Here is a 27,375-nt window from a genome sequence, read left to right on the forward strand (position 1 = left end):
TCGAAACTCAAGAGCTCTTTATACTACTGACGGTAAAGGTAATCAAACAGAAACGCTAATCAAATATCGATGACGAACGACAGTTCATTATTTAGTCGGTTGTGATTTCATGCCGCCCGTGGAAGCACACGCCCTAGCTGAAGGAAGCTCTGTAGGGCGGGCGACTTCCTCGATCGCAGCGCCTCCAGCGGAGACGACGTGAAGCTCCGGCTGCGCGGCCATTGGCCGGCGCGCGTGACGTCAGCCCCCTCTCGACCAATTGAACGGGGCACGCTCGCGCCCGTCCGCAGTCCTCCTCGCGCCTCGGTCGTGTGTCGCTCTCGGCGCCCCCCGCCCCGCCGACGTCGCCTCGCATTCTAGTTGTGGGTGTCGCGCCGTGCAGTCATCGCGTGTGCCACCGAACTTAGTGCGCCGTTTGTGAGTGCTTCAGTTCCCGCGCTAGTGCCTCACTGTGCCAGGACCCGCTCCCGCCGCGGAGGATGTTAACAGCCCACGGTGAGTGCCCGGCTCTGCGCTATCGATACGCGGCCACGTGAACGCTCTATTTATAAAATGTAAACACGCCGCTAATTTAATTTGAGACGATATTACTCTAATGCTGCTTAAAAGCGAGAGTAGGCGTCCGCTACGTGCCCCACTCGCGCTCGCAAATTGCCAAGACCGCGCGCCCGACGGCCGAGATTGACGAGTTCCTGTAAGATGTGTAGCACGCTGACATCCCATTGGATTAGATAAATACAAGAGTCGGATAATTATCGCGTGTTGTGAATTCGATGGCCTTGGATCGGTTCAGGGCTAGCGATAGCACGATAACGTGACCTTGGGGCGAAGTCTTGCGAGCGCGGCCCGGCAGAGGCGCGCGAGCGCACGGAAAATGACCAGACAAACAAGGATAATAGCTCAGAAGCATACAATGATAGTGCTGTTAATGTAGACACTTATGGAGCGAAGACATCGATAAAGAAGCAATCGACGCATACTTACCGACTTGCAACGGATACGCACGTCTGAATAAATAAGTAGCTAAATTCATGAACATGTTTGATAATGAACCCAGTGAAACAAGTTTTAGAATCCATTTGGCGACACGATGAGTTCATTGAATTAATTGTTGAAACAAAAGTCAGCTTCATTGTTTTAGTCCATCTGAATTGAGAACAAGTGAGACTTTAAATACCTAACAAATAAAATGACACAATGAGTAATTCTAATGAATACAGGCGTCATCGCTCCTGGCAAACGCCAGCATGTTGAGGAAACTACAGACGATTAATCCCATTCTGTGATGGCACTACCTACTATTAAGAATGCAAAGATACGTCTATTGCAGCTCCGTAATAATCGTCTTCGGAGTACAAACAGTTGTTTATACCGCCCTCCTTATACTAATGACCGTAATCCGTCCTACAGCACCACTTTCCACTATAGTTAGTATAGTTTTTATAAGTCTGACGAGTCTGTCCGGTCGAGATACCCCGATTCACTCAATACGGTCAGTCGCGACGCGTTCTTGGTCCCACGCTTTGGCCCACATACGCACAATTCGTACAATATGGACAAAAACCAAAATCCTTCAGATGGAAATACTATGCGTTCCGAAGTCGGTATCAAATACGGAGCACCACAACAAAAAAATGGCAATTACACCTAACGAAATTTCAAACTCACAGTGGCAAGGTGTATAAATTAGGAATTCAAATTAAAGATTTAACTAACAGAAAAACAACTTCGAAAATCGAGAGGGTTTGGGATTGTTATTCGCATTTCGCGCCGTCAATGTTGAAACAGTCGCCGTATGTGTGGCATGTGTTCTCTGTCTATCGCACGGAGGGCAAGATCGTGCGAGCGAGAGGGGGGAAATTCGCGTCGAGCGAACCGGCCATGCGAGATGCTCAGCCGTATCATAAATATTAATCAGGCAGTGGTGTCAACAGCCACCGCGTAACGCGACACCGCCGCGATCCGCTGCTCGCCTGGTGCTCGAGTCGCCTGAAGACTACTTCGCATATATATATTTGCTGTTTATCACAGAAGAATATTAATTACATTATTTGTCAAATTATCAGAACTCTATTCAGGGGAATGGTTTAATAACGCGGTCTGACAAACTCACAATTTATAAATTTTCATACTGTTAAGCGTTTAAAACAAGGAAAGGGATGCAAATTAACATGACATGTCACTATGCCCTTTATAAGCGGAATAAAAATGACGATAACAATTGTCGTTCACACATCCGTTAATGTTTACGTTCAGCCATGACCTGCCCTACGACTCTCCGATTGGCAAATGCATTCATGACTACAACCTTATGAGAATCAACTGCTGACACTTGAAACAATTATAAATAAGACACTTTGAGTAGTAATATTAGAACATTCAACATTAACATTCAAGTTTATTAAAATTTAAACCTAAACGACGCTACAATAGTTCTGAACGTAGGGAAGTATGAACTTCAATTAGGTTTTTATTGTGAAATCCGGTTTCATCCGGTAATGTAAATGGTCTCATTTCAACTCATGGAACTAGTAACTCAAATGCTCATAGACTATGGACCGTTAGCAGAAAAATGGTGACAATAATGTTTCGAAGCTGGTTGCATCAACGGCATTAATTTATAGGTATATGTTGTTGATATCAAAAATCAGACAAAATGGCACTTTATTAGTGTTGGTAAATGCAATTCAAACATGCTCTGTTAACGCAATAATACTAATAGTTATAACAGTATAACACAAAAATGACATGGTAACAAAAATTACGTACTTGCAAGCAAAAACTTTGATGAGGTGTTTAAAGTAATTGTGACTTCGCTATCGAATCTACAGACTTAATAGTCGCGGTCCGTTAAAGTTAACAGTAAAACATTTTCTTTTAATTCCGCATGCTTAAATAATAATACAGTATTTTAGCTAGATCATAACATTATGCACGGCTTATAGTGTTGCTGTTTGAAAAATAACCCAGTCTCCATCGTCGTCCGTACAGTGATCTAAGTAGGTATGTACTTAAAATGTAATTAAAAACGAGTTACCATTGCTGAGATGGCGCGGGTAAGGGATAATAAAGCTTTAATAGTACAGGTTCTGGCAAACAGTGTCTAAGTGTCCAGCATTCAAAATAATTATGGCGAATGCCTCTTTTACACTACATACCTTGAGAAATGATATGCTTCTTTATGTAGCGAAGAGATATGTTTTTGCTATTGACTTATCTGCTTCGGAACTCGTTTGATAACTACAAAGATTTTGTAAACGATTGTAGAAAGAAAATTGTAAGTAAAAGTGTAAATTAAAAGACATGAAACAAATGGGAGTTAAAACCAAAATGTTGTAAGTAAAGAATAAAAAATAAACAGAAACATGTAATAACGAACCTGCTCGAGTGGTGGCAGACGCAAGATCAAGAGTCGCCCGGTCGTTTTTGCTCGAGAACGATGCGTGTGAGCAACATTTGCGAAGTGTGTGTAAAAACGCTTTTAGGGTTCCGTAATTTTCATAGAATCGGAACCAGTATCTTCTTAGTTAACGCTTTCGCTTAGGAAACAGGTAACATTCGATAATTATTAACGTATGATACTGTTACTAGAATTGCACAACATTGAAAAACTGCACATTGATGGATCTGGTGTCGGTCATTAAAAGGTAATTGAAGATTTTGTGTCAAATGAAAGCCTGATGATAAAATCAAATAATAATCTTCATTATTTATTGTGAAGTGGCTAAATAATACGATATATTGCTTGTCATGTGATTCTTGTTTAAATTGATCTGCTCTTCAATGCTCCGTACAAATGTAGGAGTACAATGTATCAATGCCTTACAGAGTGGATTAACTGAACATAATATTAATTACCAGAAATATTGCTACAGAATTCGTCCCGTAAAGCAAGATCGCGCTTGGAACTTTTTATCCGTGTGTGTTAGCGCTTTACTCTGTTGTCTCTTCACGTTCTTGTGGATGTGCGTGCTTACCATATTTTTTATTATTTTTGCCTTCGTTAATATCGTCCGCTTTATTACTAAGTGCTATTTTGTTGTTATTTTGTAAATTACTGTTTTGAACATAGCAAGCTATCTGTGGTGTAACAACGACAGATTTCTGTTTAGGTTACTGAGATAACCTTTTATTCTCGTATATAAGCTTAAATTTGAATGAACTCTTGAAGGTCACGTTGTATGTATGTGCAACAAATATAAATATTCGTTAACAAAAAAAAAGAAAAGAACACAAAATCACATCACTAACAATAGTTTTTTTTACTCAGATGTTAAATGTTCATCACTTAACACAAACGGATTATTTTTAAAACAGTTGCAAGTCTTGACTCTAGCCTAGACATGAAAAGTGCAGGAAAAAGCACGTTAGAATTCACTTCAGAGAAGGAAGCGTTTAGATTCCAACGCTGTTCAACTAACGACTTTATTGATAGCACTTAGAAGGTCCAAAGTTATTGCCCCGCACCACCAAGACTTGATACCTCTATTGTCCGAGACAATCATAATAAGAGTCACGAGTCGTTGCGTAATATCATTGACAGCGTCGTTGTATTCACCCGAACTAACTACATCATCAAACGTGTTTTGTCTAGTTTTATTAGCCTTTAAACAACAAAAAATGCGGTTCTTCGTTAACTGATTAATAATGGCGAATTAAGCTCAAAAGTTTAATAACGGATTAAACTTGTAAATGCAGCAAACTAGTACAAGGAATGGCTTAATGTCAATACAGAAGAGTCCTATCAAATCACTTTGCATAAGTATAATACAGAAAAGATACATCTCTTAATTTTATTCAAATTAAAACAAAATGGCTTTAACGGAGGTTTTTTTTAATAATATAATATCATAACAAACACAGTTATTTTCCTTCCACGGTATAACAGATATCTTAATCTTTTTCTCTAGTTCCTATTAAGTAATTAATTGTTTGCTATCATTATTGGAATTACAAAGATTTCAAGGAAAAAGTGTCATTGTAGTTCGTTCATGCTGAAATGTCGTTAAAATCAAGTTCACTTTCAACACCTTCTATCAAACCATATCCTTCCTTGTCGCTTATCTATACTGGTATAAATCGTATACGATTCCAATAAGAATTATAAGAGATTTAATTTATGAAAGTTTAAAAAAATCTGTTGCTATTGGGATCGTGCACGACGACAGCGCCATATAGCTGTCATATTTTTACAACTGTTGAGCGAGAAGCAGTTAGTTAATTAGTTCTACTTGGCATTTTCCGCAAATAGTGCTTATTTTGCGTGAAAAACGAGGTAGCGCTACTCTACTCACCCCAGCTCCTCCACGAAGCGAGAAGTAACTAAAGAACGTAAAAATTTCAATGAAATCTGATGATATAATATCTTAGACAATTCTGGACGATGTAGTTTTGGAAATTAGACATCCTGACATGTTTTTTTTTATGGTCTTTTATTCACATTGTTGTCTTCAGTTTCAAATTAACTTTCAAAAGGTTAGGTGACTTACTCTTTTGTTCTTAAGGCGGTTATCTAATTATTTCGTTGTTCTTATTTCCACCATATTTTTGAAATCCGTAGAACTTGTACAAATTAACAACAACACATTTTGTTGCGACCAAACTTATCTTAAAAACTTACTGTTTACTGTAAAACCTATGACATCTCACAGCCATGCCAGAGGCTCTACCGCGAAAAACGAAAATTCGCATTTCAGTATCTACCTCTTTTTAAATTACAACGATCGAATATGCAAGAGCGGTAGAGAGGGAGATAGCGAAATTTTGATTTTCGCTCTTCGCGTTATAACCTCAGCACAGCACCAATGGGTTCATTTTTAGCCTTAGCGGGCGCTGCGATCGTTTCGGCTCTCCCCACCACCTGCTATGCACGTAGCGAATATTTGATAGTACCATTACATTAAACTATGGAGTAAAAACAATTCGAATGGTGGTGGAAAATTCTGTAACTGTAACATGCAACAAATGACGGGATTTTTTTAAAAGTGTAAACGAATATTTAGATAAAAACAACTCAACTTATGCGTATTATATATTCAAAATCTTCCGTCTGGCGTCGCTCCGAGCATTGTGCGATAGATGCGAGTGATGGATGAGCCGTTATCAACACTGATAACCCCGCGCCCCTCCCTCGTGACACTCCTTACCCCTCGTCACCCTGGCGACGTGTTTTAGCGAAAGTGCAACTGTTTGTTTGAGATCACTGGCAAATTGTTGCTTTTACCGTTGGGCGCCATTTTTATGCTGACCTGGATGAATCTTGAGAGCATATTTGGCTGAATCATTAACCCGCTTTTTTCCATTAATCTATCATCGAAGTTGGGCGCTTGCCAAACTAGTTAGGTTTTGATGACAGAAGTGTTAAAATATCAGTCAGAACAGCTTAGAACCTTATCGAAATTTATTTTAACCACGGTTCTGACAATTGAGCAGGTCTCGCTGAATAACAAAATGATCAATAGATTTGCATTCCATTTCCATTGCCAAGGAGTTGTATACTTGTCACGAATCGTGGGCACGCCGAACTTGCCAGACCGGCTGCAGTATTCAGATTTCGTCGAGATTGAAACTGATTCGATCGGATAGTGTCGTCCTTTACGGACATTAGCGGTGTGAGGAGAGTGGAAGTGTAGCACTTGTAAGATTCAGATGTAGCGTGACAGTGGATAGCAAAGCAGAACTGGCACAGTCTTGTGTTGTGTCCCCTATTCATTAGTGAACTTGGCGCTTGTCGCGCGTTATCGCACGCGGCGGCTAATGGCTCCATATCAAATATTGACTGTTTCACTATCACGTTACGTCATCCAGAAGTCTATGAAGGCTGCCATTTAAAAACCGGGTAGCATTCCTCTTTTGAAATAAGAACCATTTCTTCAGGAACAGCTAGGCCCCCTAGAAAAAACGCTTGTTTAATAAGGTATTACATTTTACTGTGTTACGTTTTCTGAACCAATATTGCGAGGCAGAAATTTCCTAAGGTCATAAGCAAATATTATTACAGTATGATAACGCGACCCCGCATTGTCTGTTGGCTGCCTTGCCAACCGTAGATATATGATCGGTTTGTTGATTGCATACGGATGTTATGTTCTTATTGTTAAATGTTAACGAGATAACGTAATTCTCCAATAATAATGTTTAAATATTGAAATACTTGTAGGAAATAATAACAAACTCACTACCTAAAGTTTACGAAGTTATCCGAAGGAAAAACAAATAATCGAGAAAGCAAAATTGAATTGGAGTTAAACAATAATCTTCGTTTCAGTTTATACCAAGTTTCCAACTTCTCTTTGTTTGTGGAAATTCGAAATCTGCCCACGTTCGCCCGTGGGCGTAGGGATCCCGATGAATGAAGGAGCTTCGTCGATTTTCGGCAGGTTTCGTGCGTCTCCGGTGCCCAAGGTCAGCGGTGGAGGGGGGCGACCCCATTTCCACGGAGATCGATGGGAGCGCCCTAGAATCACCCCCGGATTTGGGTGTTTCAGTTTTGTTGAGCGTGCGTTTTCAATGTCAAGTGATTCACTGGGAGTTAGTCAACCCCGAGCCGACTCGGGGTAGCTCAATTATGGACTGTTTCCGTGACGGAGGCCCGCTAATGGCGCCCCAACACGATCTCACTTGAATCCAAGTCAAAATGTTAAAGACAACAATTTTAGCAGACAAACGAACACATTGAGAACAAAACTTGAAAAATTAATCATTTGAAAAGTGAATCCTAAGTATGGAATTGCTAAAAATCCTTCAGCAATGAGTGTTTCAAATGTTACGTTATCTGATACGAGTTACCTAAATGTACCCAAAACTCGTGGAATTTTCATGATTTTATTTAGGATTGAAATATTCTTGCACTATGTTTCACCTCATTTGTACTTATATTAACCTCAGATTGATCAAAAAGTCGCTTATGAAATTATCTACGTCAACCAATATAACACTGTACCTACTTACAGACGTTAACATGCCAACGTAATAACGCACGTTGCCGGGAACTTGCCGGTCTCCTACGAAGGAGGTGCTTGCACTAAGTTATACATTGTGCTATTTGTGCTATGCATTTCACAAGGATTTGTATTGCAAATTCAATTAAGAATTATATTATATTCATTTGTTATAGTACATATAGTAAGTACTGAACATTTATGTGAATCTGTTATAATCGAAACGGAAACTGACTCATCTTAATCAAAAAAGCTGTCAGATGATGACGATCTTCTGACAACAAAATAAACACACACACACGGAGAGAGACGATAACTCATCAAATAATGCTATTTTTAGTTACTTAAAAGTAATACGCATGGTGTCTAGGATATACCTAACCCTAACTATACCGGGTGTTTCCTGTAACAGGAGCAATAAATTAAACTGTAGGCTGTACTCCTCAAACTGAACAACATTTGTTCAACAACTTTGAAAAATAACTTATGTTTTGATTTTTATTATTAAATTAAATTAAAAATTAAATTAAATTATCATTTATTTCAGATCTTTACAATCCATAGATTTTGTTAGTTTATCTAAGCTACGTACCTAGTAACTAGTGTTAGTATTTACTAATTACAACTAAACTAAACTAAAAAGTAACAAAACAACGTACAGGTCGCCCAGTCACAACTACCAGGTGCCTCCATATTCGACAGTAGCATCTATCGGATAATACTTTCAGAAAGCTGTTGGGACTGCTCCTCGCTCGTTGCATTAAAGATGCTGAGCGCTTACGCAAGATGGCATGGAACCCGTCTGTGCGCGCCTCTGCAAACATCGTCGAGGCGCTACAGAACCGTGACAGCCCCGTCAGCATTCTGAAAGCATTATTATACTGAACTCTGAGAGCGTTTGCGGAACGCTGGGTGTACCTAATCCACAGGCTGCTCGTGTAGAATGTCTGACTGTAGGCTTTAAAAAGCGTTATTTTAACCTTGTCTGTACAGCGAGCGAACCTGCGTGCAAGCATATTCCCACATTTATTGCTTATTGAAGTTAATTCTAAGACGCAATGTATTGCAAATTTTGTTAAGTATGTTTAAAGCGTGATAAGCAACGTCAAAAACACTGATGTCAGCGTACATTGAAAATAATATTGCATTTGTATGAAAAAGTTAAAATCTAAAGATTTCATCATTTTTAAGAGTTGTTATTCAAAAGTTATATCGTTTTTGGAGTACAATATATGATTTAATTATTTGCTCGTGTTACAGGAAACACCCGGTATATACTGTAATTTTGACCTTTGTAATTACTACTATTACCTGTGTCAGTCAACTTATAAAGAACCAACCAATCTACGAGTCTGAAACAACACTTGTATTCACATACCGCTGACGTAGGTTACAATTTGATATGCCTCTAAGTAATCAATATTCTTCAATATCGTATGGAATATTAAACTTTTTCCACATTAATGAAAAACACATTTTGTGTTTTAAGAATTTTACGAAATCTTGTGCGATTTATATGCTTTATTTAATTATTAACTTAAACGGTAAAGTCCAATGAGTTGGGTAAGGTAAAACACCACTTAAATGACGATAAAAATACGATCTAGTCTTTGAATTGAGTGAAATTGCTATTTTAAAAAGGATATATTATCAAATTCATAAAAAATATGATGATCATCCTACAGCACGAATAGGTACCTACAGTACACTATCTGTTGATACAAGATATATCTACATCACGCGGCTCCTATAGATTAACATTTACACATTTTGGCAGGTTTATCACAGAAGTAAATAAATTTTACCACCTGCTTTTACGACACAACAATGACACCACAATTACGTACAATAACAACAATTACTTACGTAATATGTTTATTTTCAAATAGTATGAGACGATCTTCAAAGCACATAAGTCACGTTCAAAATTACCTATATAATGCACAACAACGCGCACTATAATTTTCAGGACGAGAAAATTCATGTACGTAGTAGGTACCATTACTGTGAATTTGTAATAATAATTACGGGTACAGACGGAGGCAGCCATCAAAATTGGATGAAAACTTAATATCCCGCACAACGAAGTTATTATGACTTATTCAAGCTAATGTTTTACACGTCAGGCGGAGGCCGTTCTTTCGTCCTTGACCATGTCTTGACAAATTCAAAGGGAGACCTTCAACTTTATGGCTCGAGGTAGAAAGGCTTCATGCCCAACATTTACAGAACACAGACGTAATTATTTATGAAGGGACATTTATATGGATTTGTAAATTTCTAATGTTAAATTGATTGCCTTAATGGTGTTGTGATTCTCCGAGCTGTCTTTTTGGCCTTTGATAAATCAGGAAAAATCAATCATACTAAACCTACCTCTATTTTCGCCTCCATTTCAGCTTGGCGAAAAGTTCTTTAATTTGTCCGGCATCGCAGCTGCTCGCCTATTATAGCATTTTTCAACCGACACTCGTCAAGTTTGGTGAGCTGGGGGCCTATTTTTGAATTTCGTGTGCTCGATTTCGTGTAATTCCCTTCAATTTATTTCCACTACTAGGCATTTAAATTCTACTAATATAATTGAAAACAAGTGGTCAATACCACTAGATTCCCAATTTATATTGCTCGTATTTCTAAAATATCAATTCGCCGTTTTCCATAGATTTTTGATCGACGAATTCGAGCGCTCGAAATTCAAAAAAGCGGCCAAGTGCGAGTCGGACTCGCGCGTGAAGGGTTCCGTACCATTAAAGACGTATTAAAAAAAAATCTACTTGCTAGATCTTGTTCAACATTTTACCACTTTGGACACACATTTTACCACTTTGGAAGTGTCTCTCGCGCAAACTATTCAGCTTAGAAAAAAATGATATTAGGAACCTAAATATCATTTTTGAAGACCTATCCATAGATACCCCACACGTATGGGTTTGATGAAAAAAAAATATTTTTTTAATTTTTATGACGTATTAAAAAAAACGACACTAGATCTCGTTCAAACCAATTTTCGGTGGAAGTTTGCATGGTAATGTATATCATATATTTTTTTTAGATTTTTCATTCTGTTATTTTAGAAGTTACAGGGGGGGGGGGACATTTTTTCACTTTGGAAGTGTCTCTCGCACAAACTATTCAGTTTAGAAAAAAATGATATTAGAAACCTAAAATATCATTTTTGAAGACCTATCCATAGATACCCCACACGTATGGGTTTGATGAAAAAAAATTTTTTTTTTAATTTTATGACGTATTAAAAAAAAACTACTTACTAGATCTCGTTCAAACCAATTTTCGGTGGAAGTTTGCATGACAATGTATATCATATATTTTTTTTAGTTTTTTCATTCTGTTATTTTAGAAGTTACGGGGGGGGGGGACACATTTTACCACTTTGGAAGTGTCTCTCGCGCAAACTATTCATTTTAGAAAAAAATGATATTAGAAACCTCAATATCATTTTTGAAGACCTATCCATAGATACCCCACACGTATGGGTTTGATGAAAAAAGATTTTTTGAGTTTCAGTTCTAAGTATGGGGAACCCCCAAAAATTATTGTTTTTTTTCTATTTTTGTGTGAACATCTTAATGCGGTTCATAGAATACATCCACTTACTAAGTTTGAACAGTATAGCTCTTATAGTTTCGGAAAAAAGTGGCTGTGACATAATCGGACAGACAGACGGATATGACGAATCTATAAGGGTTCCGTTTTTTGCCATTTGGCTACGGAACCCTAAAAATCTGCTCTAGGTTTGATAATTAGCTATACTTATGGAATCCTTTCTTCATGCTCTTTTTATTTTATTTTTAATTTCGGAGCCTTGGATTTTTGTTTTTTTTTTTTGAGGTCTAGAGCTCACAAAACCACTAGTTATAATTTAGTTAAAGCTATTATGAAATTCTATAGTTTTTGTATTAGCACTAAGTGTCATTGTGTCTCTAAGTGTAATTGCAACCGGGAACGTCATCAGAATTACAATAAATGTCACCACGCCCATATCCAAGCGATCAACTTAACATATACACCTGCATGGCTAATGGTTTGATCGCCGGACGCTTCCTCCTGCGCGCCACTTGCGAAACGGTCGCATTGTCTTCACACTTCCTCAACCTTGACTAACTATATGAAGCAAATATAATATCATCAAAATGTTAATCTAATAAATTCGATAGCTAATTTCCGCTAAATGCGACCTTAGGAGCTGACCGTGGAAAATTCACGAATCACCATGCTTTAAAGCCGGTTGACTGGAATCGTAATATCCTCATTAACATTTGTATCTGTTTAGTGTTTAGTATACAACTACATTGAAGTTAAGCTGGTGTAGAATTCGCATTTTTATTTGGTTTCATAAATTATTCATTCTAATTACCCGCCCACATGCCCGTAACTATTGTTTACTTTGAATTTCATTGAATCTCAGAAATTTCAATGCCCGTGGACTTTCATAGCTACATTGAAAAGATGCAGGTCATCATTCAAAAGGTCCGCAATGCACTGCAGCACTCCAGTGTTCCTACTTGCAGTTGATTACTTCATTTGATACACGGCACATTGAACAAAATGGTCCTTGAGATAATTCCTTGCAGTACAGAGCAATCAGAGTCCCGCACTACGCAGAGTTTTATAACGTTAGTAACTACTTGAGACTACATCTTGAATAAGGTCATTCATAGCAAAAACACTGCCATAATGGCTCAATATAAGTATTTCCGGGAACATACCGACACTTTTGCTACAGAAATCATGTATGTAGACAAAATTTATTACATAAAATTAAAATTCAAAACCACATACGGCTTAAAGAACAAAAACAACCAGTTTGGGTATGAATTAATGCAAAATAATGAATAATCAAATGTGTTTTGGCCGGTCGAGTCCGAACAAGGTCAGGCGCTAGTTACTTTACTACGAAAAACTACAATTGTGTGTCGAGAAGCGTTGTCAACGAATTCATACTTCACAAGTGAGCGTCACTAACCATTAGATAGGAGTGGAGCGATAGCTAATTCACATTAGCATTCATTAAGAGTACAGTGGTACGAGGGTGTTACAATTACATTACGTAACCGTCATGATGCAGTGGCGCCGACTGATAGCTCTCGGCAAATATCAGCGTCTTTATTTTTGTTAATTAAAACGTTCTTGACGCTCTTAATGCCATCTTGTAATTGTTAGCACTTTATTGAATTTTGGAATGTAGAATGGCTATTTATAACTTGAGATAAGTCTCATCAGTTCCTGGAAAGTCTGCCACCACATGATTGATATTGTACTGTCTATTTGATTCCGGATTGTAAAGGCGAAATTGGGAGGGTTCTTATATTGCGGAGATATAAGGCCTATTTAATATCTACCTTATGTTGAGTATGTTCTTGTTCTCTTTTGTATATTTATATGAACCTTTTATTCACCGCAATGGAAATAAATCACCGGTGAAATAAATTCTAAAGGAAGATCGAAGTTACCATTTGTGTACGTGTCGCACTTGTACTGTTTAAAGTGAAGCCTCGTGTGTGCTGATCTCTACTTATAAATTTTCTGCAACACTTCACACGTCGAACAAACTCACATTTAAATATACAAATCTTTTGTCATAGAATGTTTACAAAACAAATTCATCAATCGTCAATGTTTACCCATTCGTTAATACTTATTTATCAAGAAGGTCATAGATAATTTCGTACTTATTTCAAACCAATCTTTGACCTACATGTACTTTTCCCAATTAGCGAAAAAAATATTACGCAAGTTTCAATTGATTCTAGATACGGCACTACAACTTTTACCGAATATCTACTTCTCGATTTGCGGAAACGTAAGTAGTTTTTACACAGCTTCACGGTCAATGTCGACTGCCCGGCCTTGTGGCTCACTCGACCACGGCGCGTGGTTACCGCCAAAAAATGTACCTGCTTATGTAACAGATTAGATGATAATCTGAATGTTTTAGGCCTTTGGTCTACTGGTGTATGCTCATAGTAGACGTAGTTGACACAATAGATGCAATGAGTTCGATTCGGTTCCTCGGAAAGCGAAACTCAGCTTATGGAAAATAAACACGAATATTTTGCCAGACCATATTATATTCCTGTTATTATGAGACATTTTGCTCTAAATGAGTCCCAAGGACTAGCAAATCCAATAGAGTTATCCTCTTAACTGTCGTAGTACGAAATAATGACATCATCTGTTGTATTATGAGGTCAGAAACAGTCATTCGTTTTGGTCATAACCACCGCGCTGTGTCGAGAGGTTTCCTTGTTTTGGTAAAAAAACACTAACAGTAGGTAAATGATTAAACGTAATTCACGAACGTCACTGTAACAGATTCCTATTTTGCTTAAAAAAACAATTTCCGCGTCTTTAGACTACATTCCGCTTCAATAAGCGATTTGCGTAATCATTGACATCGTGAAATTCCTTTTATCCTGTACGAATATTGTTCCTGCTTATTTTATTTGACATCCTTGATATTTCCTTTTTTTCTTTGATTCTATATAAAAATGGTTAAAATAAACCATACATACGTTAGAAAATATCAATAAGATGTCTGTTGGAGGCATTTTATTAAAAACACCACGAATATATATTTCCGAAACTAGCCACGTAAATTATGCATGGAAGTGATTTCTCACATAAGCACTAAGTAAAATTATATATTACTTAATAAAGGAACGCAAACGTCTAGAATCCAATAAAACAATACAGATAACGGTACGTCAATAATAACATCAATTGCAAGTCAACGACACTTACGAACTAAACATTAGTTATCAAGTACCCATTACTCGACGCTGTATTTTTAGCCTAGGCCAAACTAAAAATAGGACAGTTACGTATGTATTACTGAATTAATATTTCTAAAAACGGACCGTAGACGGCAGCGATAACGGGCGATACCGCGTGACGTATGTCCGCACATTAGATAGCTTGTTCAAAGACTAATGATTGCTTATAATGTACTTATTAATAACATTCTAATTATATTGTTAAATACTTGTAATTTGCGGTATATTAAAAAGTTATGCTAATGAGCAAAGTCGTTGTACTTAACTAAGATAATATATTTTAATTACATAGAAGGTTATTTTGACAACACGAAACATTTTTTAAGTACGTTTCTTATACGTGAATATTGTAGTTCAAAGTCGAATATTACAAACTCATATATCTCTATAGGTACTCGCATCTTATTCAAATTATTTTTTTGTCCTTTTAAAAAAAAACAGATTTTAATTAACAAAAACAAAAGATGATTTTTTCATAAAATTTCATAATATAATATCATTAGTTTGTAGAGTCAGACTAAGATAAGTTGGCAGTGATTTTGACAGCCTAGACTGTGCTAGTGTTATTTTAAACGTCAAACTTCTATGAAATTATAACGTTTACTTAACACTTGCACAGGCTGGGCTATCAAAATCGTTGCCAACTTAGCTTGGTCTGACTCTAGAACGTAATTATGCCTCATGTTTTACGTGTGTACGTACGCACCTACGCACGTATAGTAAGCTCGCGGTAGTATTCTTTTAAAGGAAAAATAATTGACTCCTTATAGTTTCTTTTAAAAATAGGTTTGACGGCGGGCGTAAAAAAATAGGTGGCTGTACTTAAAAAGACTTATTTATTAAAAAAAATCCTACCACAAATGATACAACATCACTTGCAAAATTATTTAGCTCTGTCATTGTTTTATAATTTCCTATTACCTATGAACTAAATGATACTCAGTGCAAATCATAATTTTTTATCAATTATTAAATCGAAATTAATAATTATCGCACGGATCATCCACTTTCGTGTTAATTTTTTCGCTAATCACCATAAAAAAATAAAGGTTGACAACATGTTAATGGAATTACAATTTAATGAAGATTTTAGGTATCTAATAAATACTTATCATTTACCGTTACTTCTTTCTAACATTGCAAGCTGAATTTCAAGCTGTTTGTTTTAAAATTAAACTCGTTTTATATGCATTGGTATATATAAGTATTGGTATATTCACATATAATCTATCGTAAAGCTTAGTATTTATAATTAAATATTAAATTCCAGTGGCTTTCCCGGCTCCGGAGGCATAATTTCTCGGAGCAATTAAATCGGCCACTATAAAACGGTTATATAACGGTGTACAGGGGTCAAGCATAAATGATCAAGAAACACTAACAGTGAAATCACCAATAACTCAAACAAAGCTTATATATTAAAAGTAATTAATAATGTGGCTTACCATAAGAGAAGGGTCCTTATAAGGATTTTTTTCTGATGGAAAGGTGCATGTGCACATGAAGCGGATCCTTCTATGATTGAAAGCCACATATGGTCTTAGGATACTGTAGTTATTCATGAAATAAAACTACATATTCCAACGGATTATTTGAAATTTGAAAACATTTATTTCATGTAACTGTGACACATACATTTTGTTAGTAAAAATTATGTAGCGGACAATTACATCTCAACGTTTCGAAACACGTCACTTTTTAATCTCTGGATATACCTATTTTGAATTCATTACGCTTAATATAATCCGGTCAAATGGTTTTATTTGACAGACAAAATGGATCTTTAGCCCATTTCCCTAACAAATTTCAAAAGTATAGTCCCATCCAGAAGTAAGGATGAAACTTGGCATGCACGTGGCTTATAGATAGGTAAAAATAAAAACAGAAGACGAAGCAACTTGTCAAGATGAAGCTCTTTCACTAACTTTTGGATGATACATTTAAACCAAATTAGGTCGGTAAGATTAATAAGTAAGACAATGGGTCAGCGAGCCTCACTTCAATTGAGAAGACTTACTCATAACGCTTATTTCGAGCAAGATCAAGCCAGTCGAAGAATAAAAATAGATTTGGAATTCCTGACTAAACGGGGTTGACTAGTCATTCAATATTAGCAAATAAAATGATAAGTTTCTTAAGGGTTAATAGCTGAAGAGATCATCTAAAGGGATAAGTACCTTTGTACTCATTTTTTGTAGTCTCTCTTTATTATTACTTGTTTTGAACAATAGTGTATACTAATTAGCTACTAGTACGTGTCATCCGTGATAACATGCAAGTTTGTTAAATCTAACCTTTAATAATATAACAATACAAGTCATGGCACGCGTTGTCGTGAATGACATGATCTATCCTAACTAAATTGTGTGAACGTAGTCATTGAAATAGATGGGTATAATCGTGCCTAAAATTCGAATAGTAAAACAGAGCGAAGTACTTAAAATGTTTTAGTTGAAGAACCTAGGTATCCAGAAATTTATAGTCTGTAAACTAAGAAGTCTGTAATTAAATCATTCAAAAAATCACAAAGTCACAACTACATTGAACTATTAGCGCCACTCTACCATCCCACTAACCTGGGGTTAACCGGTTAAACCTTTAACTCAGTGTCAAATTGTACTGCTAACCATGGTAACTTCAGGTTTAACCGGTTAACCTTGGGTTAATAGGATGGTGCAAGTGGCCCTTATAATACATTATAGGGGAGAGTCGGTTATATTATACCGCCAGTTGAATCGTACCTCTAGATTTCCCTAGTTTATTTACACGTGAACCCTCAGTAATCTAACTAGAAATGGCAAAGGGCTTCTTAATTTACAAATACATTGTAAATTCATCTGTAGTTCATAAGATCGTTTCTCCGCCAAAACATGAAGCTGAGCGCTATCGCAACCTCTTATAACGAGACAACGAGTAAACATGACCTAACGATTATCGGACGACACCACCCTATCCGGACCAGATAACCGCTCGAAACGGGACAATAAGTGCACATTTTATACAAATCAATTGTTTTCTCGTTTATTTAAATACATATATACATTACTACATAATATAGATTGTGTGTGTAATAATACCGGTAGAAGTAATTGATGTGTCAAAATACGATAAGTTTAAAATATGGCCAATATAATATGACTAATAAAACCTCATCTAATGGCCTTAATCGGAAAGGACGCCACACTTAACAAACGTTGCGCAAAATCATAGCTAGGTTGAATCGATAGCGAATATAAAATGCCTTCCATTCCCGTAACCGGGCTTTGGTCTACCTACAATCTTTAATAATGAAACAATAACACTTTTCCGAATATCATGTTATTTCTATATTTACCAATGTAAGCTTGAGTCAATTTTTATAGTTATCATGACAACCAAAAACTTAACTAAGCTTTCCTAAATAAATACTATTTCCAATAGATCTCATCTAACACTCAGCCTTTAACAGACCACACCGTGGCAATAAAGCAGTCAAGTACGTGACACGGCCAGCCCTTCCCCACGTCACCCTCGGCCGTGTCTGCCTGAAAACAGGTCACGCATTTTATTTCACTTAGGCATGTACAGCAGTAAGGGAGTTAAGCCTGAGTTAAGCTAATGATTAAGTATCAAGAGAAACTAAAAATAACATAAGATAAATAACAATAATCTGAGAATAGCGACAAGGTCAATAACTGTTAAGATAAAGGAAGATGTTCGTTACGCGAGATGTATAACCGATCTTAATTTGTAGTTAAGCGTGAAGTACGGTGCTGATATTCGGATCTGTTGTTATTAACTTATACTTATTAGATATATTAATAGATATAGTATATCTACATGTAAAACAAATATATACAGGGTGCCAGATATATTAGGCTCGTTGTTTTATCCGCTTCTACTGATGCTGACTGTACTTATTATAGTAAAAATACTAGGTACTGAAACATCTTGAAAGAATCTTTTTCCATCGAACTTTTTCTTACTCAGAATTTCTCTAAGTGGAAAGGAAGTTTCGAGCTACAAATCTATTTAAAATATAACTGGAATACGCTCTAAAGTAAACTAAACATATCAGTTTGTATCTGTGTAGTAGAATTTCCATAGACAAGCACATATATGTACCAATAAAAGTAATAAGCCCCATTTTTTCCGCCTGAACCTGTTCGCATTGTTGCGTGTTAGGGAAACTGCCGTCACTCACGATATAAATCGAGAGATAACTTGCTCAGCGTAAGGCTTCAAGCCATGTAGATTCTACGGTAACAAGCATTTTGGTGAAACATGGTTTTATTTACATAAAAACATATGTACCTCCCCAGCTGCAAGGCAATCTTTTATCAAACCTTTGTCTTGCCTGCAAAGGAAAACACTGCATATAGATTTGTAGTATATTACTTACTACAAATCTATGCAGTGTTTTCCTTTTTAAATGATATATTTTGTGTTAATAATATTACGCACTAGATTTACAATTAAATCTTTGTTTCAGGTATGTTCTGATCAAATCGACGAAGTAATCCGGCCAAAACCGCAAGCCACTTGTTGGATACCGCATCAGAAAGCACCAAAGCCATCAACATTTAGGCGGGTTATAACAAATTTGGCAAAGCCAGTTGATGACGTCACGAGCTGCGTGAGTATTGCTTGGAACAATTCTTATTTGTGCCTGTAACATTATTCATTAAGTGACCTGTTAACATCGGCAATATGATGTGCAAAGGTTAAACGCTTTTATGATAAACAAAGAATGTTCTTAACTTTTACACAGAATGATGCTTTATAATTTTGCCAAATGTGTGTGTTTCATTAACATTATTGGTAGCACTATATGGTTAACTGATCATAGATAACAATCAATAATACTATTCTATAGAGTGTACCTACTTACTTATATGTAGTCGTTAAATATTAAGCAAATAATGCTTTGATGCAGACGTAGTTAAACAAAGTAATTAATGTCATTTTAAGTTTTTCTCCGCGTACACAATGATTAAAAGAGATAAAAAGCAATTTGCATCAATTTTACATGGATATGGTTTGATTCTGTATGATGAATAAACAAAACGTTTCCCTATCAATATTAGAATCCCCATAATTTCTTTATCGGCAAAACTCCTTAAGTTAAAAAGATTTTTATATTACCACGATTCCTTGAAATTACATCGCGTGACTCCACTTGCTTCTGATTGATTGAATTTCAAATCAAATAAACATCAAATGTCATATTATACATGGTCCCTGCCCTAACTTGAGGTACAATCCACAATTCGAATGATTTTCGAAATATGCTCCATACTCGTATTCCAGACAGGTGATTGAATTTGAAAAGTCTTGAGTTTCAAAGTTTCTAGTTGTGCATAATTACTTACGGTTGATGCTTAAGGTGATATCTCTTCGAAAAAAGTTTATTTGTCTTTTTTTTATCAATCTTTTGCTGTTGTAGTCATCATCGTCCTCACTCCTCATATATTACTTAATCAATTTTAGATATAGATCGTTTTTAATGAAACCAGCAGCCATTACTAATAACATTGTACTTCAACAACTCGTTTGTATATCAACGATCGATATTATCTCATCAGCGAACTGCTATAGTAACGAAACGTAAACAATGTTTATATAGATGTCACTATCGTTAAGGTGATGTCAAAGCTTGTTTGCTAGTGCGTGGGTCTCCATGATATCATTAGGTATGCATTGGGCAACGTATCTATTCGATTCCGTCGTTAAATCGTCTTGCAATTCAATGCGTTTCGAACACTGTATTATCATATTGTAAATCGTATTATTTATATGTGCATTGGACTCATCCAATTTTATTTGCAATATTCGTTAAGTTCACAATAAAACTTTGTATTATATATCAAAAACTAAACAACTATTATTTTAACGGTTATAAGAGGCATAATGTAAAAAGATATACTAGTGGGTGGCTCTGTGAGCTGTAGACCTCACGATAAGCTTAACAAATGTAAAAATAAAAAAAATACTTATTTCATTGCGTCATTATCACAACGGTCTTAAGCGCCATAGACCGTATTGGCGCTTAAGCCATTCATGCCAATCCTGTTATTTAGGACATTTTACAAAAAAACGAACCGATAGAAAAATTATATCTAACTATTCTACCTTTTTTATTGCACATTAACAAAATTCAAAGAATAATAAACGATCCTTTACATAACTATAGAATAAATACAAAGTGACCGATTAAATAGTACCTATTGGTCTTGAGACTACATAGGTCTCTGGAATTATTGAAAAAAAAAAATTAATGTTGTAAAAACATTCATTCATCACTTGATACATTAATATCTTAATCACAGATTTCAGTGTGTGAGTAACAATAAATCGTTCTGTAAAGAAAACGATTGAATATTTTATTTTCTTGTTCCAAAGAAAATTTCGTTATCGTTTTATGTTAAACCTAAATTCAAACTTGTAAAGGAGTCAAAGCATTTTATATCGTAGGATAATAAAGTGGCACTTAAACTCATACTAAACATCAGCAACAAACTTTATGGGCTGAGTGAAAATGCAATTATTCTATGCGATAAAGGATTGAAAGCAATACTTTCACTTGAAACAGTGAAGGCTATCATCGGAAGGAAACAATTTGTTATGTGCAAAACAATAATTAAATTAAATATACTATTTTAAATGCTTTCAAAGCGAAAAACTAGATTTATGTTAGACCTAACACTCCTTGATTACTATTTAAGCTTGCGCGCGAGTTGATTACTCGTTAATCCAACGCAGTATGCAGACGTCAGGCGCCAGCGCGTCGTTGTCGCTTAACATGTCCACCGTATGTGCATTTGAAAACTCATTCAAAAATGTACCTTGTTCTCATGCAATAAAGTATGTGATCCAACTAATTTCCACGACCAGTTAGGTGGATGTGACAAGCGCGGGAGGTCGGGACTGGCAATTTAGTGTCGCTACTGTGTGGTGAGAACCGGGCCCACTAGTAACAGGGATGGTACTTACTGCTGTTATAGAAATTGGGTCGGCAACGCGCATGTAACTCCTCTGGAGTTGCTGGTGTACATAGGCTACGGAGACTGCTTACCATCAGGCAGGCCGTATGCTTGTTTGCCACCGACGTAGTATAAAAAAAAATATGAATATACAAGAGAATTAGATTTTAGCTTTAAAAACCGATAGAAACCAAACGTTAATTTTATTTATTCGAAAAAAAAATTGTTGTTCCTAAATAAAATTCATCTATGTTCTCATTTTTACCCGCGTGTGTAATTTTCTTAAGGGTAAATTTGTAATTTATATTTTTGACTTAGATCGACCGGAAAATGTAAGTATCTCTCTTTATTCTCCAGAAATATGATGTTACTTACACCAATGAGTACATATTGTTGACAAAAATTACGTGTAGAATATTAGTTTCTAAATGTTAATCTACTTCACCTGCAAATGGTATACATACATCAGCAGTATCTACTATCTACCTATTAATTTTAATGACCCTATCTTCCTTCCATCTTTCTAGTTGTTACTATATAATCGTACCCCTGTGGTTTTGAAATGCAAACCATGAGCTAGGCTGCAAACCTGTTTCAGGCAATTAAGTGACACTATTAATAATATCTTATATGTACTTCTTTCTTTACGGGCTTCATTTTATTTTTTGTCACTTTATTTAGCAAAGTGAAAAGGATAAGCCATTGAATATTAAACTTGATATTAAAATCCTGAACGATAAAATGATCAGACAAGTTGATAATAACAATATCCTCATAAAAGAAAAAGTTATGAATAATTTTGCGTAAATTAATTGTATAAAAAAAAAACGAATAATTTCGTTCGTATCATTCGACAAAAGTACTTAATCGATACCTAACTTTCGCGTCTAGGATAGTGACAGGTGCAACTAAGCCGTTTATGGTATCCCGCATCTCAATGTATGCGAAATGCACAAAAAGCTACTTTATAACCCACGAAATAAGTCCGAATAAAACGCACAGAAACGTCGATCTTGCGTTCCCAGGAGATCGTCGCGTACTGCACGCCTGTTTTTTGTTTTTTTTAAGACTCGTCTACAATGAGGCGATTCTGGTTTTGCAAGGCAACTCGCAATGTCGATATTCGATACAGCTTTTCGATTTAATCATCCGATTACACGGCATTTATTCTGCTAGGTTTTATATTTGACCATACAATGTTGGCGTTAATTTACTTAACAAAACGCAGACGCTCTCAAAATTTTATATTTTTTAAGCACAGATACGAGTGGATGAGGATTATCTATATAATTATTTATTACATTACCTATTTTAAAATACTTTTTTTATATAGATATAACTCCTATCTATTATTATAACTATTCAGTAATAGAAAGATAATCCTGGCATACTAAAATACGTATTTATTAATTATTCTATTGGGGTAGTTAGTTTTAATTTCTTATAATATTTGAAGCAAAAATAGTTCCGCTACTTGGCCCATTAAATCATAATATACCTACATGTATAGGTATGTAATATTTAAATTAACTCTAATTAGCTTCTTAGGGCAAATACTTCATTTAAAAAATTGACCATAACTACCTAATTCCTCTGCAGTACTTCAATAGTAAAGGGTCATACTGCCTTGGTTGTTCGTAGTGATGCTGTTAAAACCTGCCGTTTTGCAAAAGCCTGAAGCGATGATTAAAAAGTGTAAACGCCCTCGAGACTAGGACAGCTTCTTGCGGCCTTGGTGGCGGCCATTTTTTGCCCGGTCAATGTTACCAACACGGCAACATGCGCGTTTCGTTCAGTTTTTACGCGTCTCTATATGGCTGACAAAAATGATAATTCGACGATTCGCACTAAGAATTTATCTTATTACTGTTTAGTCTTGCTTATCTTAAGCGAACGGACAACTCTAGATAGTTCGTTATCTCTGAAGATATCATTCTACTTACCGCGTTATTTTATTTTGATGCGAATTGCAATTAATGGTAAAGTATTAAAATTACATCACTAGTTTGTAAGAAGTAGCTTTATGGCCTTCAAAATTCAATGAATCCTATATGAAAAACCTATAAAAGGTGTTTTACTAGATAATGCTTTTTTATCTCTGAGAAAATATCAAAATCTGTATGTTAGCACGCTATCGATAATGATAAAGATACGCTGTTCGCCCTTCCGAGGTGTTTATTAGGTATACATATTGATTTACATGGATTTGGCAGTAGCGCCGTTTCCCAATATTTGTTATCTGTATCACAGTCGAGAGGGTTCGGTAATCCTCCTCCTACTCGGGACGCCACGTAACCGATCCATAAACGAATTTCGCTAGCAGAGCGTTAAGATTAAGCGAGATTTAGTTGCTGGTAATCCGGAATTGATCACTCTCTTAGCGAAGTTACCGAATTAAAACCGAATATCGATTGCCTGCTTCCTTATTCATCTTAGTTACAATCAGAAGCCCCTATTCAAGCTTCTTTTTGTCCACGACACATCGTTAGCGCCATTCAAGGACAGAAACGATAACAACCACAAGGGCGTAGCCGTGCTATCCGTAAGGACTTCACTCCAGGAAATTATACCTTAAGATGCAGAGGTACGTGCCAGAGTTGGTCGGAGTGCGGGCGCAACTCTCACGCGGCAGATTGAATAAACTGCTTGACACAGATTCGCGTTTCGGGTCAGACGGGTGCCCGTGCCCAGTAAACAAATGCCCGTTACAACATCTTGCGATTGGGAGAAAGAATTCGGCCTTTGTTCTCCTGTTCGTGACGCAATACTTGAGATTTATTAGTTCGGATTTGCGGCCTGTTTAACTACTACAGTACCCACAACGCTGATATTAAAGTTTTAACATTGTCTCCTTCGACACAAAGCTACAAAGCTAAATGAGTTTAGTTGTAAACGTTCGAGAAGACTACCGTTTTGCAAATTAATTATCTACAGCTTAAAACTCCAACAGTTTATTAACCGTTTTAATAGAACCGCAATCATTGTCAGCGACAATAAATCAATAATTTAAAACATTTAATAGGTAAGCTCCAAAATCCATTGATCGAGCCCGGTTGGTGGCGAGGTCGAGTGAGCTATCACTGTATGGTATTAGGAATAAATTAGTAACGAGTAGGACATGAACAATGTAGGCTGTACATATGTCTACAACCAAGGTGAACGATGTTGCTGTGGAGAAAATTTTAAAATGTAACGTTAAAGGATCGTGGGCATTTCACAGTTTTAAACCAGTTTAAAACTAGTGTTGCCTACCGATGCTATCGCGGTTAGCATTGGCGCCATCTTGAGTTTCCATTAGCATGTGAAGAGGCGCTCCATCGGGTTACACTTTAACGTTGTAATCTTCAACAAAGGACTGACCTGACATCTTCTTATCTCCCACTTGCAACGACACTCAATTCAAACCAAAACATTTTTTATCACTACGCTTTAAGATACACAATTGAATGCGATTTGTTGACATGAATACGCGTATTGGGTATTCAGAATCTGATATGTTCTTTCAATAGAGACATAAACTATAATTTAAATGAATAAAACGTTCTGTGAAAACAATGGCTTCCTCAAAAGAAATGATTTTCTTTAGTATTGTCAGCTGTAATATTTTCCTTCTATAGTTGACACACTGCATTAAGATTCGTGATTAATGCGCAGTTTTCTTATGATCTGTTGGAGAAGTATTCCTTTATTTGTTCCCCAGATATAATTACACTAATTTTCACAGATTATGTAGTTTAATACGTTCTAGTATAAACAATCAAAGTCAAAAGGTAAAAAAACGAACTCCATCGTTTAAAAAATCCCGTGTTCTATCTAGTTCATTAGGAATAGTATACATAAAGACGATAGTCACGAAAAAAAAGTTAACGTTTTTGGCCTAGGCAGTTTATTTTAAAATATTTTCTTAAATAAAAAACATGTTCTATTAGCAACAGAAATTAAGTGTCATTCTAGGTTATAGTTTTCATTCAGTTTCCCAATCGAAAATATCGCAAACGTCATTGTGTGCATAATTCCTGCCTAAGATAGAAGCAATAGTTTCTGTTTATTATTTCGCATTATTTGCACATTCAGCTATAAATTTCTTTTATTTCAAAATAAAACATGTGATTGAAACGATTGCCTTTATGGGGCTTCAAAAACTGTCCGTTGTAGCGTACACTGTAATTATTATATATGATGCCTTTGTGATCAAAACAACCCGTCTAAAGGAAAAAATACAAATTATAGAGCACATTGAGTTCCAAACAAAGAAATGATGTTTTATGCAAGGAGTTAAGGCATTTACAAATGTCGATGTCCAAACGGGAGCTGGCAGCAATTTCGTTGTCACTACAGAATACGTAAAGCTGAGTTCTTTGTTATTTACAAAATGGTAAAAGACACTCTACTTCCAATGCAATATAATTAATAAGTAGACTCTGTTATACACGTATTTTTTAACTAAGTGTATTATAGCAGTGTCATTAAATTGTCAAATATACAATAGTCACCTAACTTTGAAATCTGACCGCTAGAAGTAGGCAAAACTTGACGTGCGAGATTTGATTGCATACTAGGAATATAAACATTTAAATTAAAAATACTCTATGAAAGCCAGTGTATAAATCCAGTATTAGTTATTTATCTAGTCTCAAAATATTGTACTTATAGGCAGATAACATATTTTACAGTACATATGGTGCTACTTTATAGCACTAGTGCGAAAATTAGCATATTACGTTACTGTGTCGAACATTTAAAGGGCCATATGTACTGTCAAACGTTGTACGATACATGTGCGAATAGGTAATTCGCAACTCGTGTCGATTTAAAACATTCCCTTCGGTCGTGTTTTAATTTATCGCCACTCGTTTCGAATTTCCTATTTTTCGCACTTGTATCGTAATGTACTATAAACATGTCCGAAAAGTCGGAATTGCAAGAGTAGCTCCTATTTAGGCGAAATTTGTACGCCTTAATAAATTCCAGTTATATTCAATGTTAATATTGTAAATTTCTGATGTTGAAAATAAATACCCAGAGCATGATTCGTTATAAGTAATTTGAAAAGTAATTAAACTTGTTAAGCATGTGTTACACGTGTTTCGACTTGTCTGAGCCAACAAGCTGGTACTAATTAATTAAATCATTACTACTACGATGCTCAAATTATCACTCGAGTGCGAAAGATCACGTACACAAAATATATAAATCGATAATATAATAAATGAATTGAAAGTTATTATGTGGTAAGTACAAATTCGTATATACTTTATTTCAAGGGGACATTAAAGACAATATATAGTAAAATTTAAAATTAAATAAGTAAACTAGCTAATCAATAAAATTAAATATGTATTCTAGAACTTAAAGTAAACGTATAAATAAAAAATGCTTCCCAGGTCGTTATCATGTAGAATGGTGCCCAGAAGACTGTCGTTACCTCTTTGGATGGCCAGACTTAGTCTCTGGCCGAAGTAGCTGCGAGCCCTCTGGTCACCAGAGGCATCTACAAGGCGCTCGGAAATCTCTTTAAAAGTTCTTGGTGTATAAATATAAAAAGTTCTTTCTTATGTAGGTACTTATAGACCTCTCGCACTTATACTAAAATGACATTCCTTTTTTTAGTAAAACTTGAGTTCGAGGTAGTAATTTATTATGATTTCCTGTACTCTTTACCGACTTCTAGTAAACTAA

General features: G+C 36.0%; 1 protein-coding gene across 10 annotated transcripts in view; it reads left to right on the forward strand.

Moving 5' to 3' along the window:
- Window positions 1–270: 270 nt before the first annotated feature.
- Window positions 271–27,375, forward strand: part of LOC133518809 (myocyte-specific enhancer factor 2) — a 67,313-nt gene continuing 40,208 nt past the window's right edge. For 2 of the 10 annotated variants that reach the window (XM_061852521.1, XM_061852523.1), the window contains exon 1: window positions 272–495. The gene's annotated coding sequence lies outside the window, so the exon portion shown is untranslated. Of the gene's footprint in view, window positions 496–19,205; window positions 19,350–27,375 lie in introns of all 10 variants that reach the window. The other 8 variants (XM_061852519.1, XM_061852522.1, XM_061852526.1 and 5 more) reach the window with 6 other exon arrangements.

The sequence above is a fragment of the Cydia pomonella genome, chromosome 6 (assembly GCF_033807575.1).
Source record: "Cydia pomonella isolate Wapato2018A chromosome 6, ilCydPomo1, whole genome shotgun sequence".
In the NCBI taxonomy this organism is placed as follows: Eukaryota; Metazoa; Arthropoda; class Insecta; order Lepidoptera; family Tortricidae; genus Cydia; species Cydia pomonella.